Here is a 22,500-nt window from a genome sequence, read left to right on the forward strand (position 1 = left end):
AGAGAGAGAGAGAGTTATTTTAAATTTTAAATGACTGTTCGCATAGCATCGCGATGCCGATATTGGAATTTGTAATGCTGTTCAAACAAGATAACTTTAGAATCTGTTTACATTTGAAACTTTCACTGTAAATAACATCACGTACCAATGTTTGAACGCTATACCCAACCACGACATCCCAGCACCGTCTGGCCACACCTCTCACTCTGCCGCAACTATACTACAGTAAGAATAACCGATAGCAGCCACCTCCCACCTATCCGCCCCACACACAGACATATATATATATATATATATATATATATATATATATATATATATATATATATACATATATATATATATACGGAAAATAAACAGGGGAACTTTCACCTTCCGTAGCAGGAATCGAGACCACCCACAAAAGTTCCTGTAAGAACACAATGTTAGACGCTGCTAGGTGAGTTCTAATCCTGCAAAGAAAATGGAAGTTTCCTTACTCAATTTCCTCTTGGATATAAGCTTTCAGTGATAAGTGCATCGGAAGAAGGGCAAAAAAATCTAAAAGTTAACAGGCTATTGTAGCCATTAATAAATATATATATGTATTTCTTAAAGCGAACAGTAGATGCTAATATACACACCTTCCATCGATTTTCTCAATATATCCGTTTACTGCCTCTTAATTATCAAATCCACTTGTCCAAACTACATTTACAGCCATATTTTCCTTCCTTCCTCTCCAGCTTGAATTGATATCTATTTTAACTTTTGATTAAATCCAATTTATGATCAGATACAGCTCCAGCCACTCCTCTTGCCACCTTCATATCCATTAATTTGCCCTTTTCTCTACTCTTAACAAACTCCTTTCCTCATCACTGTCTTTCCTAGTATACTTGTGAATATTCTCTTTTGCAAATCAAGTATTCTAACAATCAAATCCCTCTTTCTAACACATTTTAACTAAACTTTCTCAGTACTCATTTACTCCAGGAATTCAACACTTACCGACAATGCCATCTCTTTTTGTTACCTACCACTTTTTTACTTTCTCCTAACCCAGCTCAGCGTGAATTAAAGCTCTCCAATAAACATTCCGTACCCTTACTCTTTTCAACACCTGAGCCATGCTGTACAGTTAATATATAATTTTTCTTTCCTACAACACAAATCCTGCCCTTACAATTCTCGAATTGATGCCTTCACATAATGCACCAGTTACAGTTCTCTTTCTGACATTATAGGGGCTACCTCCTCCTAGTTCTAAATATTTCATCTACCCGACCAAAACACTCTATCTTTCCCATACCTGCATATAATCCCTTTCACCTTTGCCTCACTGGGCGCCAAAACGTTCGGCATTTAAACAAAACTAATATTTTTTTTTTCTCATCAACACCTCATCCAGGTGCATTCATGCATGCGTCTCTGTATATACGATATATACTGTATATACTGTATATATATATATATATATATATATATATATATATATATATATATATATATATATATATATATATATATATATATATATTTTCTGTTAACACCACGTCTTCTTCCCTCTATCGGTAGTCTTCCTTAATCTGAAGTCAAAGTCAAAAACCTCATATTATCCAAATTATATTTTCCAAGCCCTCTTTTCTTTTGAATCACCAGCGCTCCAACTCTTCCTGCGACTTTCTACCACTCCATCTTCCCTAGGTACCGATATCACTTCTTTAATAGCCAATCCAATGTTTCCCTCAACTCACTCATACCCTAACGATAAAAGCCTCCTCTCCACTCCAATATATTTTACTTTCTCCAGTCTGCTTCGTGCTGACACACCTTGAATTTTCGGATGCATTTCCTTCCAGTCCAAGTACCCACACCATATGCTGACTACTTCCAACCAGCTTTACCTATTGTTTTCGAATCCTTACCAAAACCTAATGAGCACATCTTTTGTATGAGAGCTTTCTTTCTCTGTATGCTCTGTTATGAACAATCTTTTTCGCTGCAAACAATCCTTTCTCGGGTACCTGAACTTTCACTTTAGTTCTACTCTCTCCATGACGAGGATATTCACGTCATAGCAGGCCAAAATAAATTATTGATTATAATATTAATAATAATATTAACAAAAGGCAAATCATACACACACACACATACATATCTAATATATATAATATATATATATATCCATACACACACACACACACACACACACACACATATATATATATATATATATATATATATATATATATATATATATATATAATATACAATACTGTTTAAAATTTAAGATATATATATATATATATATATATATATATATATATATATATATAATATAATATATAATTAGTAAGCTACAAACGTCCTTAATATCAATTCGCTCTACCTCGAAATAATATATTTTCATATATTTACCGAAGGGGAATTTTTAGTTGATAATAAGTTCGTCGTCCCGTGGGCTGTGCGACGAACTTATTATCAACTAAAAATTCCCTTCGGTAACATATATGAAAATATATTATTTCCGAGGTAGAGCGAATTGATATTAAAGGACGTTTGTAGCTTACTGATTGTATATGAATCACGGTGATGTGATAAAAGTCATATATAACATATATATATATATATATATATATATATATATATATATATATATATATATATATATATATATATATATATATATATGTGTGTATATATATATATGCATGCATATATATATAAATACACACATATATATACATATGCAATGTATATACACAAGTTTAAAAGATTTATTGTGATTTTATGTGATGTTTCAAAACGAAAAGCTTGATAAGTATAAAAAACTGAACAATGTGCAAAATACAATTCACCTGTTAATATTGGTATGGGGTTGAATAAATATTTATCGTCATAATTCTCAAGTTCATGTTTTCTTCGTAATGTTTCAGGGTCACATATGGCCATTATTTTGGCACCGATATACAACCAAGGGTTGATATTTTACAAGCTCTCAAATCTTAATAGGTAGCAAAACCGACGTATAACGGCATGAAGTAAACGTATATGCTGGTTATACACACACACACACATATATATATATATATATATATATATATATATATATATATATATATATATATATATATATATATATATATATATATATACATATACACATATGTATATGTATATTATATATATAAGAAACTTAAAAATATAAAAACTTTTAATATACATACGCAGCTGAAAAGAACCCGATATTGTAAACTTTACAAGGAATTTGTGCGACCTGAATGCAACATTTGTGAGTATTTTACGTGGAAGATAACCTCACCTCACAAGTTAAAACAGCAAAACAAACAGATGAAAATATGGGTCAGTTCTGAACCATTTGGACCAACACGCGATCACGTAAAAACGAGTGATAAAATCCACGGGTAAAAAATTATACTAAATATCATTTTATCTTTAAAGAAATGCAATTCTTACCAACGTTTAAATGATACTTCTTTCATTCTCAGACGCCGACTTCACCATGAGGCTTCATACAAACTACAGAGAAAATTCTGTGAACTAAATAATATATAAAGAAAATTTGACTAATCCGTGTCTTTATGCTGTACACCACCCCACCAGAAGAAACAAGAATTCTTCGCAAAATTTCGATGAGAACGAGTCCAACAGAAGACGAAAATTTGCAAATTATAAGCGCACAGATGTGGGTACACACAATGAAAAAGAAAAAAAATTATGAGACAGTATGGCTGAAAAAACTAATCCCGCAGCATTATCAATAAAATCTACCCCAAACGTAGGTTTTACAGGTAAGCCACATGCAATCTAACAAAGAACTGAACACGTTGCGAACAAAGTTTAAAGAGCAGAACGGCAGCTGCCTTTAAAATGTATAATATATATATATATATATATATATATATATATATATATATATATATATATATATATATATATATATATATATATATATATATATATATATGAACAAACTTATCCCTCTATATACGTTCACGCCTACGTGTCCCCGTAAAAGGAAAAAATCTGAATAGAGAGATGCAATCTTGCAACATGTTTCTTCTTGCGGTTAAAAACCTTCTCTTCAATTAAATGAATTTCGTTTTATGTCTGTCTCCCTTCGTTAATTATAATCACTTGCATTATAATTATTATTCTTGTTGCTGAGGCTGTCATTATTAATATTATTATTATTCTTATATGAGAAAGAACTTCTACTGCTTTTACCATTCTCAAATTAAATGTTACAGTAGGCCATTTCAAGATAAAATTCAGGAAAAAAACAAATGATAAAATAACCACAAATCAAATGACAAGTAATTCTTCAGTAACAGACAAAATATATTTTAAGATAAGGAACGGCAGAATGAAAAACAAAAGATAATGTAACACAGAAGGCTGTACCTAAACAACAGCCAAGACACCTATGCTGGCTGCACTGTAGCATCGAATCTAATCTGTATTTCACTTGAAGCGAACTCGTATATCTTCCGTAGTTAACAATTAACCCGGAGCCCGTAGTGGAAATCGACCTTTTATTTGAACTTCAGGGGTCATGCCATCTCAGCGCTCATAAATCTTTCCATGAGAGAGAGAGAGAGAGAGAGAGAGAGAGAGAGAGAGAGAGAGAGAGAGAGAGAGAGAGAGAATTCTTCACTATGGTCAAATTGAGAGGTATGGGAAACGCATTTATTTTTAAAGTTAAATTCGCCTAAATAGAGATAAAACAAAATAAATAACAACACCAACAACAATAATACAATCACCAACAAAACAAATAAAACATAGAAGAACACACCATACTGAACTTTCTTATTTGCAATGAACTATGTAACTTGGAATATTTCATACCACCACCACCCCAAAAAAATACACTGACATAGAAAGTCTTATAAATAGACGATCATCCACCAATGAGAGAGAGAGAGAGAGAGAGAGAGAGAGAGAGAGAGAGAGAGAGAGAGAGAGAGAGAGAATTCCTAACGGAGTAATACTCAACACATATGAGAGAGTGAGTGCGTAGCCTATGCAAAAGAATGAAAGAAGTCAGAGAGGGGAAGATGGAGGGAGCCAGTGAAAAAAAAAAAAATGGTAAACGAATAGCTCTTTGGAAAACTAAACAATGAACAAGGCACGCGTAAATATCGGTGCGTTTTTTTAAGGGGGTTAGGGGTGAGGAGGGGGAGGATAGTGAGGGTATGACCGAGAAAAGAAAGAGTTTGCGCGGAACCGAAGGGCGTAGTCAACTTTTAGGTACCTTTAAATGCTATGATTTACATAAGACATAGAGCCTTCGCGTGGAAGGTTGTTTCTTAAAAACCTTAATTTTTTTTTTTAAGAACTCGCTCAAGTGAAGCTTGGCATTGTAAATCTCCAAAGATTTCCACAGAGGTAGTTTTAAAACTGACGCCTGCCGGTAAATTTTCTTGTGTATTCCATTATGCTATACATAAACAAGAAACATATATACACAAGAAATACTGTATATACAAACATATAACAACATGATATACCTGTATATGTATATATATATATATATATATATATATATATATATATATATATATATATATATATATATATATATATATATATATATATATATATATATATAAGAAATAAGCACACAACATTAGCCTAAAGACACACACACATATACAGTAAGTATATATATATATATATATATATATATATATATATATATATATATATATATATATATATATATATATATATATATATTTCAATTTCAGCAGTGCTTGACGTTCAAAATCAAAGTTAAAGTTAAGCACACACATATTCCCACAAGACAACGAACAACAATGCTCAAACGTCTTTCGATTGCTAGGGCCTACTAAATTGAAGAAAAGATATTTGCAGACAACCGATATAACATCTAAACTTACTCTTACTTTTTCCATTTGGAGATGTTCGATATTGTGCATGTCTCTCTTTCATATCCTGTGAAGGTGACTTACCTTTATCCGATGATAACACTCTGAAAATAAAGATATTAAAAGATAAAAGATAATACTTAAGACTTCATTCGCAACGATAAAACTGGTAAGGGAACTGACAATACAATTAAGCTACTGCATCAACTATAGAATATATGGTTTCTACAAATTTAAAGGACTATTTTTTGGAAAACAAAAAAGGACTATTTTAACTTGTCACTAACAGAAATTATAAATAAAAGCACACATGTAGACATCTAAATAAAAACCCATTTTTTTCTGAGCCTCCTATATGCAGTGAAGATTATAATTTCTTGCTTTTCCTTATGCCTTGAACCCCCTGAATTGCGATTCTAAAACGGTGACGAAGCCTTTAGAATAATAATTATCGTCGAATCAATACTCCACAAAGTATAAAGTAAAGATACTAAATAGAGTGAAAAAGGTGAAAGCTAAAAAAAATTGAAACAAATAGTTTCATAAGAAGAGCAAGGATGAACGGATGCTCCTTCACGAGTCCTGTTAATAACGTAGTCTTTCTTGCTGTCTTCAATTGTACTCAAAGGGAAACAGACGGAAGGAAGAAAAAAATAGACACACGAAGAGAGAGAGAGAGAGAGAGAGAGAGAGAGAGAAAATATCTTGAGGATGTGTGTCAAGTGGAGGCCCTTCTTCGACATAACTTTTATCTCAGAGTGTCTTTGTTGCCTCGTCTACAGGGAAGCACTCAACGATGTACAGTAGTCGGAGAGCCCTCTTATCCTAAAGACGAGTTGGAAGGTGAAAGGATATTAAGAAAAGAAGAAAAGATGAAGAAGCACAGGGGGGAGGAGGAGGAGGAGGAGGAGGAGGAGGAGGAGGAGGCGCATTCAATGTCGTGAGGTTTCTCGAGCACTGTGACCTCAGAGATCTTCAACTTCAATTTAAAGACACCCTCAAGGCTTTGGTTAATTTATGAACAGAATTCTAGATAAAAGATAATTCGTCTCTCTCAGCAGTACAAAGATAAGGGTGTCTCATAAAGGATATCTGAATTCTATAAAGTTTAAAAACGATATTCACCAAATTATTCAAATAAAAAAACCGTTCCTGGGGAGCAATTCAGGAGACTAAATAATTATTACCCTTCTGACACTGACGCAGAGGTATACAATCATTATAGTGATAATATATAAATGACTACAATGAAGCAGTTATAATAATCCTAATAATAAACATAGCACGTGACGAACACTTACATGTCTATCACAAGAGAAATATCCATGAATATAAATTCATTACAAAGACAGTATCCTGCACCGCCTTGTCCTTTTTTTTTTATCAGGTTAAACGTCCCCAGAGTCGTCAGGGCGGATTGTGCAAGAGGTCAAAGCAATTCTTCACCACCTGCTGACACGGTCGCGAGGTTAAACCTTTTACTTTGCATATGGCATGATGCACTTGGATATATGTAAAATGTGTGGGCATACATTTGAGTGCTGTATTTATCGAACATGTGTGTGTGAGTGCATATATGTATGCATGTACAGTATGTATGCATATATATTATATATGTACACACACAATATATATATATATATATATATATATATATATATATATATATATATATATATATACATATATATATGTAACAGTATACAGTTCCTAAAAAAAGGAAGTGGCGGCAGAGAAAAGCAATGCACTAGCCACAGCTATATTTACCGTTAAATTGGTGAATCAACGCTCTACGCTATGCTCAAAGTTAAAAAAATAAAAACAATTTTTCCATGGAATGGGCTAACTTCCATCTCTTATTTACCTGTCTCATTTACAGATGCACAATACAGTGAACGACGCTTCCACGAATGCTGAAAAGTGCTTCAGTCTCACTTAGGTTATGCGGCACATTTCAAGTAGAGGCTTTCTGAACAGTGCACGGTATGAATTTGACAGTAAACCGTTTGATTCTTTATTCATTCACTTTCCTAAGTTCTGTAATTTAAGAGTGTGTTTTCGTGCTGAGAGAGCCGCGCGACAGTTAAAAGGCAGGTCTGCTACCAGATACAAACATAAACGGTATTGCTTATGTTATCTTTTGTACTTGGCCATGTCTGATTTGCCAGTAATGCGGTTAGTTGCAGGAGACAAAGACAATTTTTTTTCTGCGTATCCCTATACTGAAGACGGCCACGGTGTATTACCAGCTCTGTCATTATCAGCTTTCACTACATATATCACCGCGCTTTTTCCCTTGCACTTCAAATCTTCAGGTTCAAGATAGCTAATTTCATGCACTGTGTATGTGTGCATGTATGTATGCATGTATGTATGCTTTTATATATATATATATATATATATATATATATATATATATATATGTATATATATATATATATATATATATATATATATATATATATATATATATATATATATATATATATATATAGAAATCATCAACACACAATCACGTGTGGAACAGAAATAAATTTCTGACTCACGTCGGGATCGAACCCAGGTCTCTCAGGTGGAAAGCAAGGGCGTTACCCACTGGGCCATACAAGTCTAAAAGAAGTTGGAACCTGAGAGCAACTGCACCCAAGGAATTACCTGGGCAAGCTAACTGCTTGCATACCAGCGAGTTTTCCCCAACTTCCTGACTCAGCAATGACCCAATAGACAACATTTCATTCGAATTATCCTTCTGAGTGAATAAGATAGAAATCATCAACACACAATCACGTGTGGAACAGAAAAAATTTCTGACTCACGTCGGGATCGAACCCAGGTCTCTCAGGTGGAAAGCAAGGGCGTTACCCACTGGGCCATACAAGTCTAAAAGAAGTTGGAACCTGAGAGCAACTGCACCCAAGGAATTACCTGGGCAAGCTAACTGCTTGCATACCAGCGCGAGTTTTCCCAACTTCCCGACTCAGCAATGACCCAATAGACAACATTTCATTCGAATTATCCCTTCTGAGTGAATTAGATAGAAATCATCAACACACAATCACGTGTGGAACAGAAATAAATTTCTGACTCACGTCGGGATCGAACCCAGGTCTCTCAGGTGGAAAGCAAGGGCGTTACCCACTGGGCCATACAAGTCTAAAAGAAGTTTGAGAGCAACTGCACCCAAGGAATTACCTGGGCAAGCTAACTGCTTGCATACCAGCGAGTTTTCCCAACTTCCCGACTCAGCAATGACCCAATAGACAACATTTCATTCGAATTATCCCTTCTGGAGTGAATAAGATTCATCAACACACAATCACGTGTGGAACAGAAATAAATTTCTGACTCACGTTCAAATCTCTCAATTGGGCCATCATCTAAAAGCCTGTGTATGCACCCAGCAAAACTGCTATACCAGTATTTTCCCCAACTTCCCGACTCAGCAATGACCCAATAGACAACATTTCATTCGAATTATCCCTTCTGAGTGAATAAGATAGAAATCATCAACACACAATCACGTGTGGAACAGAAATAAATTTCTGACTCAATAGGTCTCTCAGGTGGAAAGCAAGGGCGTTACATGGGCCATACAAGTCTAAAAGAGTTGGAACCTGAGAGCAGGTTCCAACTTCTTTTAGACTTGTATGGCCCAGTGGGTAACGCCCTGCTTTCCACCTGAGAGACCTGGTTCGATCCCGACGTGAGTCAGAAATTTATTTCGTTCCACACGTGATTGTTTGTTGATGATTTCTATCTTATTCACTCAGAAGGGATAATTCGAATGAAATGTTGTCTATTGGGTCATTGCTGAGTCGGGATTGGGGAAAACTTATATGCAAGCAGTAAGGTAATTCCTATTGCTCTCAGGTTCCAACTTCTTTTAGACTTGTATATAGTGGGTAACGCCCTTGCTTTCCACCTGAGACCTGGGTATCCTGACGTGAGTCAGAAATTATATATATATATATATATATATATATATATATATATATATATATATATATATATATATATATATATATATTTATATACAAATTAAAAAGTTGCATGTTTGAGCGTTCACATACAAGCAAATTTTTCATGAAATGAAGTCCGTGAATCTATAAGTTAACATGGAAATACACGTTTGAAAAATAAGCTAATAGGGCTGAAAATTAATAACAGCCTCTCTCACTCATCTTAAATGCAAGTAAACTCATACACGGAATCTTTATTTAATAGGAAAAGAAAATTAAATTAACTAAAAAAAGGACTACAGTTGACCTATTACTAATTGAAGGAAATCACTTTTAAACTCGAAGGAGAAATCAATCATTATTGTACTCAAGTCAACCACCAAATCGAGTAAATCGCACAAAAACACTTTTCTTTCTGTAACTTGCCTAATAAAAATAAGCCGCTTACAATATCACAGGTGTGATAGTTTACTACGTTTATCACATTTCACAAGAAAAAAAAAGATTCTTTTAACGACTAATTTCAAAGATATTACTCAAGGTTGTCCATAATAACGAACTTTCGAAAATAGACGAACATTATGCTAAAAAATCACAAAACTTGATTTTAATCACCATTTTACAGACAAATTTAATGACTAATTTCAAAATAACCAATTTTCAAATATAAATTAAGATTATGCTCAAAATCTAGAAAACTTTGTTTTAATCACTAGTTTAAAGACAGAAATTTAATGATTAATTTCAAAGATAACCCTGAAGGTTGTCAATGATAACCAACTTTCCAAAATAATCATTATACTAGAAAAACAGAAAACTTGGTTCTAATCCCCAGGTCAGAGACAGCAATTTAATTACTATTTTCAAAGATAGTATTGAAGGTTGTCCATATTAACCAACTTTCGAAAATAAATTAATATTATGCTATTTATACTAAAAAAAAACCCAGAAAACTAGTTTCAATCACCAGTTGCAAGACAGCAACAAGGATCGTGTAGGTCTCGAAGAGATTCACTTTTCACAGGCTAAACCAAAGTTAGGGAGGAAAGCTCTGTGTGTGTGTGTGTGTGTGTGTGTGTGTGTGTGTGTGTGTGTGTGTGTGTGTGTGTGTGTGTACAGTGTGTGAGTGGGGAACCTGCAAACAGGATGCCAAGAGTGAATGTCAATAGTCTCTCACGTTCAGTACACACATGATCTAGTCCAAAATAACAGGAGTAGCCGTGTGCAACATGTATGAACGGAATTGGTCGATTCTGATTTCACTTATGAAAATTCCCAATTTTCGCTCTCATTAAACACATTTCTCCCATAAGGAGGAAATGGCACTTGACTGATTGACCCTCAACCTGGAGCCTTCACTTTCGAGGCTATGACGTCATCACTGCCCGTGACAGACAGAAACATTCAAACACATACACACCAGCTTTGTCAAAGCAACGGCTATTGCGGAAATTTTCATCTAAACGCCTTCCCCTGAACCCACGTAACCAGGCCCCCCATTTTGATGTGACCTTTTCTCTCTCTCTCTCTCTCTCTCTCTCTCTCTATAATAGCATGTACCTTCTTTTCACTACCGTAATTATGTGGTTTAATGCTTTTCACAGATCTATGTTAACAACAATAACCCTAAAATGGTTCCAGTACCCAAATGAAACAAGATAAACATGACCAAACATCGACACGGCATGAAAGAACAATAACTTATTTAAGCTTAAGTTAATCATGCAAAACAATTCCGCATTAAATTTTATTCCAGTTAGGAACTGGAAAAAAAAGTAAAACATAAGGTATTGATTAATGGACGGTATATGAACATCATGATTCAAAGTTGAATATCAGTTAATAATACTACAACTCAATTCACAATCACTTATTCAATAATAATTATAAATGTCTCCTTTTTATAGTTTCGGCTATTTACATATATTCTAATAACAGGAATAAGCACTTGCAATCATAAGCTCCTTCAACAAGTATTTGCATAAATTGATCAGATCAATCAAATAACGAGTCTGGTTGATACCCGAGTGTAATTTGGTGGTACTAAAAGGAATACAATGATTATTGGATGGGGTAAGAACTTCCAAAGAAGAGACATACAATGTTAGCTTACATTTCTACCTTCAGAGTGAAAAAAAGAAAACTTCTGGATAATAACATAAGAAAAATATAATAAAAAATACAGGCTAAACTACCCGAGCAATAATTTCAAAGTTATTCTAGGAAGTTTATTAAAACACAACAGACGAGATGTCATCGATATCAGATTTTTTTACCCTTAAATAACGGAATCTAATGCATTAATATGAACAGAAATTTCAGAGATATAAGTGTGAGTTTACTGCAGTCATTAAATCAATTTGACGGTCCTTTTTATAGTTAAAATATGTTCATAAGAAGTCAATTTAACGGTCCTTTTCATAGTTAAAGTATGTTATATCTCAAACTAAAGGTGTTAAGCACTATATTCTCTGTTTTAACTCTTCTGTCACCAAAAAAAATTCACATTCATTAACATGTGGTCATGGCAACACTTCGGGAGGAACTCGCCAGCAGACAGAGGATGAGAGAAAAATGCTGGAGGAAGAACACGAGAGAATAACATCCAAATGCTTTTATAAAAGATTATTACTGAGATCAACACGAATGAAAGACAATGCTAAGCATACAACATTCGCATCAGAAAGGACCTTTGTGAGTTCTGACCCAGTTAGTGGTGTCTTTTTTACAAATTCATTTACGACATAATGACTTTTCTTGATTAAAGAAAAAAATATGAAGAAAAAGACGTAACTGAAACATGTATGTTAGACACTGGAAACATGAACGTGATGCAGACTTCTAAGATATCTTAACAAACCTACGCAATGACTCAGTTCTGTAGTTCTGTTCTCTTATATATAAGGTGTCACTTATAAAACGCTTGTAACAATCGCTATAATAAAAGTATTGTGCTGTCAAGTCTTTTGGCATATTTACAGTGGTTCTATGAATTTTAAAAGATGCTTGCGCAATATATATTGCCTACTGAATTAAAAACAAGGATTTGAAATTAGTTGAATGCAACTTCCATAATGGGATTAGAGCAATTGCAATTCATTTTCTGATATAAGCTCTGAATCCCAACGTCAAGGTAGATAATTTCCCGCGGCCACCTGCCTTCTCGCCTTCTCTGGTTGTTCGTATGCGTTCACCTGTATTTCTTCCTGGTACAGAGTTTTTAATGAGCCCGGTATATCTGTAGTAATTCAAATGGGCACATTTATTTTATTATTACAGTTATTTATGCTTTTTTGTGTATAATCCCCCGTCTTACATATGAATAAGTGCTTTGGCAGGAATTCAGTCTATCTGTATACATTCGAATAACATGGAAATGAGCCAGTCAGCAGCCGATAACTTCAGCAGTGTTGTCATGACAAATGTTTATTGACATATTTCGATGGCATATCGGCTGACACCGACAACAGTCACCAAAATATACAAGCTGAATGTTGCAGAGTACAGAGAATATAAAACTGAATTAATTAACACACAATAAAAAAATAGTTGATACTTTAATATTTTGTCTTCCTCACCAATTTCGTATGTTAGTAACAATAAAACTGATATTTTGGGCCACTGCTTGAAAGACAGCATAATAAAAGAAGTTCCTTTTTCAAGATAGGCCCTAAATGAATGCTAATAATGAAACGGAAAACTATATCAACAAAGGAACAGATACCTGACTTATCTCCTACAAACTAGAATCACGTATGCATATAAAAGCCAACCTTGAGGATACATATAAAGAGAACATTATTTGAGATTCTCAGATGCTACATGTTGATACTTGTACATACAAGAACGTTTATTTCCATGACACAATATCATACAAGAACGTTTATTTCCATGACACAATATCACACAAGAACGTTTATTTCCATGACACAATATCACACAAGAACGTTTATTTCCATGACACAATATCACACAAGAACGTTTATTTCCATGACACAATATCATACAAGAACGTTTATTTCCATGACACAAAATCACACAAGAACGTTTATTTCCATAACACAATATCACACAAGAACGTTTATTTCCATGACACAATATCACACAAGAACGTTTATTTCCATGACACAATATCACACAAGAACGTTTATTTCCATGACACAATATCACACAAGAACGTTTATTTCCATGACACAATATCATACAAGAACGTTTATTTACATGACACAATATCATACAAGAACGTTTATTTCCATGACACAATATCACACAAGAACGTTTATTTCCATGACACAATATCATACAAGAACGTTGATTTCCATGACACAATATCACACAAGAACGTTTATTTCCATGACACAATATCACACTATTACTACCTCAAATTCACCTTGACACAAGAAAACGCACTTTTACTACCATAACGAGGCCTACTTTAATGAAACCTAATTTCAGATGTGCTGTTAACCTTACAAAATTTCTTAAAGTTGCACGTTTGGCTTGAGAGAGAATAAATTTTGCCCTTCACTTAAATTTTGCCTCAAACAATAATCAGTCTGGCAACTCTTCGCTTACTCAAAGAGAATCACAGACAGGAGCTACCCGCACCATGAAATAAAAATGTACAAACAGTAAATTCTATCTTGTCTTTAAAATCCCATTAGCAAAACTCATCTCGAAAGAGATTAACGTCAGATCCTATTTTGCCGCACATTAATCAACTTTCCAGATTAAGAGACGTAATCTGAAATCAGCATCGTATAAGCTTGTTTACAAGACCAGTTCTGGGGATTATCTCATCTTGGTTCATTTTCCACAAATATGTTATCCAGTCATCATATACAAAAACGTGAAATTACGAAACCTCATGCATGCAAGTTTCAATTTGTTTTAATGCCCATACTCTTTCACACAAAGTTAAAGTGGATGTAAGTTCTGAACAAAGGACTAAGGAACAGTAACTTCATAGCTGCCAGAACTCCATGTTTTTTTGTTTTTTTTTGTCAAAGGCACCTATAATTAGATTACGTTTTTCTATAAACACTGTACAATTTATTCCTGGAGTTTACTGCTCCGTATAACTATCAAACGTCAACATATATTAATGAACAGATGTAAGTTTCCGTTATCTGTTATGGGTTTAAATTATAAATTTGGGTATGAATGCAATGGATACATATATCTAATGTATCCCCACATACACACCGAAGATAAATTATAATTTACTTAGGTTATATCTATTCTCTTGTCTGGATAGTATATTCCTGTCTTATTAGATTATGTTCTTTTGCTTATTCTCTTCCACTGTCTCAGCAATGAGCTCTTCCAAATCCACTTCTGTACTCCCAAACATGTGAGGATGATTCAAATTTTCACCCAGTTATTTCCTTTCTTTTCAAAGTACAACAGACCATTGTATACAAGAAAAATAATTATATCGGGTGCCTTTTGATGTTTTAAACGAAATTTTCTACCCGCCATGCGGAGGCATTCTTTCTGGAATCTCAATAAAGCTGAACATCTGAAATTAACCATCGATAAATAACCTATAAATATTTAGGAAAGTGATATGCCTCAGACGAATCGTCTGACAGGCCAGGATAATAAAGGTTATATGAATTTACATCTTTTATAGATATTCTGTTCAGTGATGTTCTGACAACTGTAAAATTCTCTTCTTGCTTCCCTTTCCCTCACTAGTATTTACTCGTGTACCTTAAAGAAACGAGTTCATTACTTTCCAAGTTCTGTCCCAATGATTATTTTTCACTCCTTATCCCTTTCTGTCCCAGCCATTAAGATAACGCTCCACAAGTCCGGCTTTTCGGAGTAACTCCTCGGCATACGGGTGGTGAGGGCCAGTGTCCGCAGCTTCAGGCCACCTTCCTCAACTGACCTAAGGGATTTCACCCACAGTTTCCAGATTCTCTTTCTCTGGGACGTTTGATGGCTCCTCAGCAGTGCGTGTAAGCTGTGAATGGTTACCAACGTCTGCTGAGCCAAGAAAAAGAGCATGGAGGTAGCAACTTCATCCCTACAGATATGCTGAGAACCCGGGAGCTATATCCTTCAGGAGCAACATCCTCCAAAGGGGAAAAGGTTATGATGAGAAAAGTATTTACACGTATTATTTATTCTTCCTTCTTTCGAACGTTGTTACAATTTTCGAGAACGCTCTGGAAAGGAACCTGTTATTGCCTGTTTCTATGTCCAGTTGTGACTCCCTGAAAGCACACCTGCCCTTACCATATACCAATTACTGGCTGGAAACTGAAATATTAGTCATGAAACCCGCTTCAAGATGCTAAATACACTTCAGTGAAATTACGATCTGTTCTGCTATATTGGTTTCCTTATCAATCTATCTATCTACTTATGGATGGATGTATGTATGTGCACACACACACACACACACACACACACACACACACACACACATATATATATATATATATATATATATATATATATATATATATATATATATATATATATATATATATATATATATATATATACACACAATGGGAGTTCAATAAGTAATGCAACAAAATTCGTTTTCTCGGCATCTTTTGTTCAAAATATTTTAAATTCTATGTGCGACATCCTTAAACATTCCCACGTTATATCATGCATTTTCATTAATTTTCTATAGACGGCTATCAAAGGGCGCCTGTGACTAAGGCATGTTCTAAACAAAGAGCGGAAAACGAGACATTCACAAATAGTCACAGGCGCTTGCAGAGGGGCTACAGAGAGCTGGCAGTGGATAAAAGCATTGTGAATCGTTGAGCCAAGTGTCTATCATCATCAGAAGCAGGACAAGGAAATCACTCTGATCACCCGTGCCCTGGATGGCCGCACACAGCTGTTACGCCTGCAATGGTGGAACGTGAGGAGGACCCCAGCGGGCACAGACCTTTGAATACTTTAACTTGTGGACAATTGTGCCGGCACTGCCGACAGAGATGTCAAGTTGAGCAGCGAGTTGTTTGATTGTGATTCGCCGATCACTTCGAATAACAGTGTCCGCACGTTCCACCATTGCAGTCGTCACAGCTGTGTGCGGCCGTCCAGGGCGGCGAATATCAAACAGATTTCCGTGTCCTTCTTCTGATGATGATAGACACTTCGCTCAACGACTCACAGCGCTTTTATCTACTGCTAGGTCTCTGTACAAATTCTCGTTTTCCGCCGAAAGGAATCCAATCAATGGTCTTTGTTTAGAACGTGCCTTAGCCACAGACGCCTTTTTGATAGCTGATTATACTGTAGCCGTCTATCGAAAATTAATGAAAATACATGACATAACGGGGGAATGTTTAAGGTTATTGCACACAAAATTTCAAATTTTTGAACGAAAATTGGCCCAGAAACAAATTTTGTTGTATTACGTACTGAAGCCCCCTTGTGTGTGTATATGTATATAGTATATATATATATATATATATATATATATATATATATATATATATATATATATATATATATATATATATATATATATATATATACAGTTGGTATGTGAGCGCGTAAGTGTGTGTGTGTAAGGTATCCGCTCTGAATAATAATGCTGGAGCATAAAGACCATGAAGAGAAACTACGCTGCAGCATGGAATTCCTTTGCACATGCATGAACGTGTACGCATATAAGAGCTCTAACCCAGTAACTCTCAATCCTAACACAGCTATTTTCTTCAATCGCCAAGAAGCAAATGACTGGTCATTCAGGAATTTTGTGCAGTATATAATTTGGCAAGCGGTGCAGTAAAGTAATGTAACTATGTTAATGCGGTGCCTGAAGTTTCTTAGTGTTCTTAATATTTCAATATTTTTCGACATAGCAACATTATTTCACTCCAAAAACATAAGAGGTCCCCAAACTATAAATTTAACATAGCATATTCAATTTCAAATGACCAAACCAAGACCAAATACATACCCATCCTTAAAAAAAAAAAGGTTTTAACATGCAAAATCCGAAGAGCATCAGAGGTAGAATTCTCATTAATAACCATAATATGAACCACCCTCATTCCTTAACTAATAAAAGGTTATCAAAATCCTCATTTTTATGACTCTCGAGAATATAATAATAAACCAGCACATATAAAGTAACTCTAGCTCTTAATGCGGAAATATATAGGAAATACCTTATACAATTCAGCTATACAAAATATTTACTGTTAAAAGCTAAGAATAGAAATATTTCATTACGGGTACCACTAAAATCAACTGTAGCTGTGACTGAGACTTTCCAAACAACTGCAACACGGGCATTACCATCAACAAAGGCATAATAACAAACAGAAAAGAAACATAAAACAAAATATTCAAATATATATATAATATATATATACACACACATGTGTGTGTGCGTATAATAAATGTGGAACGCTGCACCAACCCGTTATCCAGTTTGCACGATATCCCCATGAATTTCTCTTTTACAATTTCTTGCAGAGGGGACTACTCATGCAATGACCTGTTATACATCCACTGATCCTGGAGATCGATTCCGGTCCAAGGTCATGCAAGGCTGCCGTCACCATTGACCCTTGAATATTTAAACATCCTGAAGGTAACTAGAAGTGATTTATGATACTAATTACCTTGGTGTGCTTTCAGACAATCGTCGTTTCTTTTTCAAGACACTACGAATACTTTTAAAGCAAGATAATCAAGATGTTTGCAGTTAAACATTTTCGGTCATTGAAATATCAAAATTTAACACGTATTTCAGCTCGTATTAAAGTATGCATGTGATGAATCTATACGTAATGTTTGTGTCCTTCGGTGACCCCCAAGTACTAAAGACAACACTCACTGCCACGTTCACACCTAAGCGGCTGAATAGTGGGTGAACTCCGTGTAAAAACATGCAGAACACTATTTGTTTTATACACCTTAGCAGAAGACTCACATGCAGTACGTCGAACCTCCTTACACAAAGTGCACTATTCGCCTCCATCTTGAACGCATCCATTCCATCTATCTCCTCCCTCCGAGGTCTTCTTCTCCTCCTTCCTCCCAACACTTCGAAACTGTGTATTCTATTCAGTAATCGATCATCCTCCATTCTCTGCACGTGACCGAACCACCTCCAAACATTTAGATTAATCCTTTCAATAATGACAACCCCTTCAGTACTCTCGGAATTGTGTATTCTTTTCAGTAACCTCTGATACTACATTCTTTGCACATGACCGAACCATCTCAAAACATTTAGATTAATCCTTTAAATGACAACAACCCCTTTACCACTCTCATGCATACCCAAATATCTCACCTTTCATAGAAAGTTAAGGTGACAGAGTATATGAACTTTAATTTCTGTAGCCTTAGTAAGAGTTTCGGAAAAAGTCACATTAAGACGTTATAAAAATAAAACGACGAACATTTTTCAGGTCATAAAACACTCAAGATTAGTCTAGAGCTAGATCAGATTTTTCAATTTGGTAAGCAACTTCAGCACAAACTCTCCTTAATTTATATAAATCAAATAATTAGAGAAAAAGTAATAACTACTGGCTGCCCTACTTACGGATAATACTGTTTGACTTATCGTTTTCAAGTGATCAGCTTTCTTCGTCTAATCACGAGAACAGCAAAACTACTCATAGATTCAATAAATAATTTTTTCAATGGTGTATGGAAAGGGAATTCCCATTACCCGTTTATTCAAAATATGAGTATTATTCGGAGAATCTGTTTCTCGTGACCTTGATTCGAGGTGAAGCAGTATCGCCTGACCTGACGTAAGAAATCACCCCTTTAATAATGGTAAAACTTCTAGGTATTCGTGATGTCCTCTCATACTCCGATTCCGCTAATTTAACACCCATCTGTGCCGTTCTATTTCCTTAGACTGCGTTCATAATTTCGAGACATTTAGAAAAATAAAACAAGTTCACTTCACCTTATCTTATCAACAGAATAATATTTATATAAGGGAAATGTTGCCTGTACTTCATATAAGTTGGCAGGAAACCATAAACAGATGTATGCAATAAAGCTCTATTTAAAAATCATAATTTCCATTCCAAATTCAACGGCTAAGGGATATTTACAAAAGTAAACTTACAACATAAAAGACCTTAATGGTAGAATATATTCCAACACAAGAAATAAGTGTTTTGGAATATTTTTTAGCCCTTGAATTTGGAATGGAAATTGTGACTTTTATAGAGAACTTCGCCTATTTCGTCTAAAAATAAACGAGCTTCATACATACATACTATATGACGTTAACTGAAGTCACACAGTGATATACAAATGATTACCATTAGATCTTGAATTACAGAGCCATAATGGTTTTGCTAGAGAAAATAACTGGCTGAAAGTGTTGAAGGGAGAGTAGTGTAAAGTTTAGGACACTGTAACAACAGTTCAAACTAAAAGTAAAATGGCGTAGGTTAGAAGGATAAAGTGGCTTCCCTTATTTGGGACCGACTAAAGCAGTGTACTTGTTCGATATGAACAAACACGAACATTGAACCTGACTAAACGTCCACGTACTTGCAAAAGAAGTTCCCACAGAACAAAAAGAAGTACACAGAAAAGAAAATAAAAATGAAATACAGATACATTGATGAAGGAAGCATGTAACTGCGACAAGAACAAAGCATAGTCTACAAACTGTACTATCTTATTTGTTAAGCTAAAAGTGTCACTAGTAAAGACGACAACCAACAAAGGCTTCAGAACCCTACTATGAGGAGGACCAAACAAAGTAGGTTTTAACTTGCTAAAAACACGATGAACAACAACTGTCTTGCTGGTCACTTAAAAAACTGTCAATGAGAACAAGTGTGCAGCCACCAATGCAAGTTATTAGCCTTAAGATTACGCAGCATAAAAGCAAACAATACCCAACTTAAACAAGTCTGGACTCCTAACCACTGACAAGGATATCTTAGTTGTAACTAGTCTAAATGTTGATGGGCAACACAAATATCAAAACGCTTCGGATGTTCTGACTGGTTTTTAGAAAGCAAGTGTCTAGATTCAAGGATCATATATTAACTTACTTAGCAATCTTAGTACGCACTAGAAGGATAGAGATTTGTCAATAATTGTTGTAATCAGCACACAGTCAATGCAATCATGTATATAATGATCCAAATTTCCACATTAGTTTAATATCTCTAAAATTAGAGGTCATCTAACAGTATATTTATTTACGTTCCAATCTTCCAAGACCATACCTTTACGTACTAATTGTACTCCACTGGTGCAATTAGTATGGCTACCTAATTATATCTACATAATTACCACATTATTTTAATGAATTTTATGAAGTCATTAGCATATTTACCCACATACAGTACATCAATTAAGTTTTCTTTAACAGACAGAAAAGCAGCCTTTTTTTATTACATACCACTGAGAAATGCATTAAACAAAGTAAAAACAAAATCCTGGATATCCGAAAAAATGTTCACAAGAACATATTAAATAACTAACTCGTGAATAATTGTTCCTTACTTCTACACAATCCCACTAGCAGGAATACAGACAGACAAACTGGACTCAAATCACAAAATTTCGCGGCGGAGGTATAAACACATTTCTCATTCCCCTATTTATGCCATTCATACTCATAATAAATCAACATTCCTATTCATTTTTTTGCGCATAGTAAACCCCACAATCGACTAAAAATTAGGATTAAAAACTAGACTGATACAACCAATCTAACCGTTCTTGCCCTACTTTCAATTAAAAAACGTACAAGGTTCTCATTAAAGGGACATCATTATTTATCAATGTCTTTTCAGATGAGGGATCATTCACTTTTACCAAATAATTTTCTTTACTCACTCCTCGATGAAATATACAACAATAACAAACTATTGGGTTCTACTACCTCCTTTAAGAGAATTATCCTTCTAATCAATTAGCCTCACCACTGACTATTGGGGAAACTTTCCTGTTCAAAACATGTCAGATAAATAGAATTTTGCCTTACCAACGCGTCCAAACAACTAAGACTATTATACCATCAACAAATCATTTCTCGTGCAAAAGGACACTAAACTCTTCCTAGAATTACTCTTAGCGAGGGAAATAATTCATCTCCACCCCAAACACAACTGACATTTCCTCATGCACCTGTGACCAAGTAGCTACACACTCTCCACTGAATTATAATCTCTCTCTCTCTCTCTCTCTCTCTCTCTCTCTCTCTCTCTCTCTCTCTCTCTCTCTCAAAATCGATCGTGCTTAAAAATCACTGGTCATCTCCAATGCCTCACAATTACCAGGCATAAATATATTATGAATAACATTTTGAAGACATCCAAACAATATGTATATACAGAATTGAATGACTGGAAATTCCAAGTAAAAAAAAAAAAACGCCTATTCTATCTGTACTACAGTGGACCTTACCGCCATCTTATCATCAACAGCACGACTCGACTGGGATCATTCGTGTGGAATACACCTTCTTCAATTAAATAGGTATAAACTCCATAGTAAGTGATTCCAACTAAGTAAAGAAGTCAATAAAAACTATTTGCGTGTGTGTGTCAGTATTTGTGTTGTACCGGCTACCATTACGTAGTTCACAGACACAAAATGATTGCTTTTCATTAACCTTATATTTCGTCCAACAACCACACTTAAGCAAAAAAAAAAAA

The 22,500-nt window shown here is 34.8% G+C and overlaps 1 long non-coding RNA gene across 1 annotated transcript in view; it reads right to left on the reverse strand.

The window, feature by feature from the left end:
* Positions 1-22,500, reverse strand: part of LOC136843571 (uncharacterized) — a 436,472-nt gene that overhangs the window by 180,454 nt on the left and 233,518 nt on the right. Inside the window, exon 3 of the long non-coding RNA XR_010854590.1 lies at positions 5,982-6,001. This is a non-coding gene — a long non-coding RNA (uncharacterized lncRNA). The remainder of the gene's footprint in view (positions 1-5,981; positions 6,002-22,500) is intronic.

Source organism: Macrobrachium rosenbergii, chromosome 11 (assembly GCF_040412425.1).
Source record: "Macrobrachium rosenbergii isolate ZJJX-2024 chromosome 11, ASM4041242v1, whole genome shotgun sequence".
Classification (NCBI taxonomy): Eukaryota; Metazoa; Arthropoda; class Malacostraca; order Decapoda; family Palaemonidae; genus Macrobrachium; species Macrobrachium rosenbergii.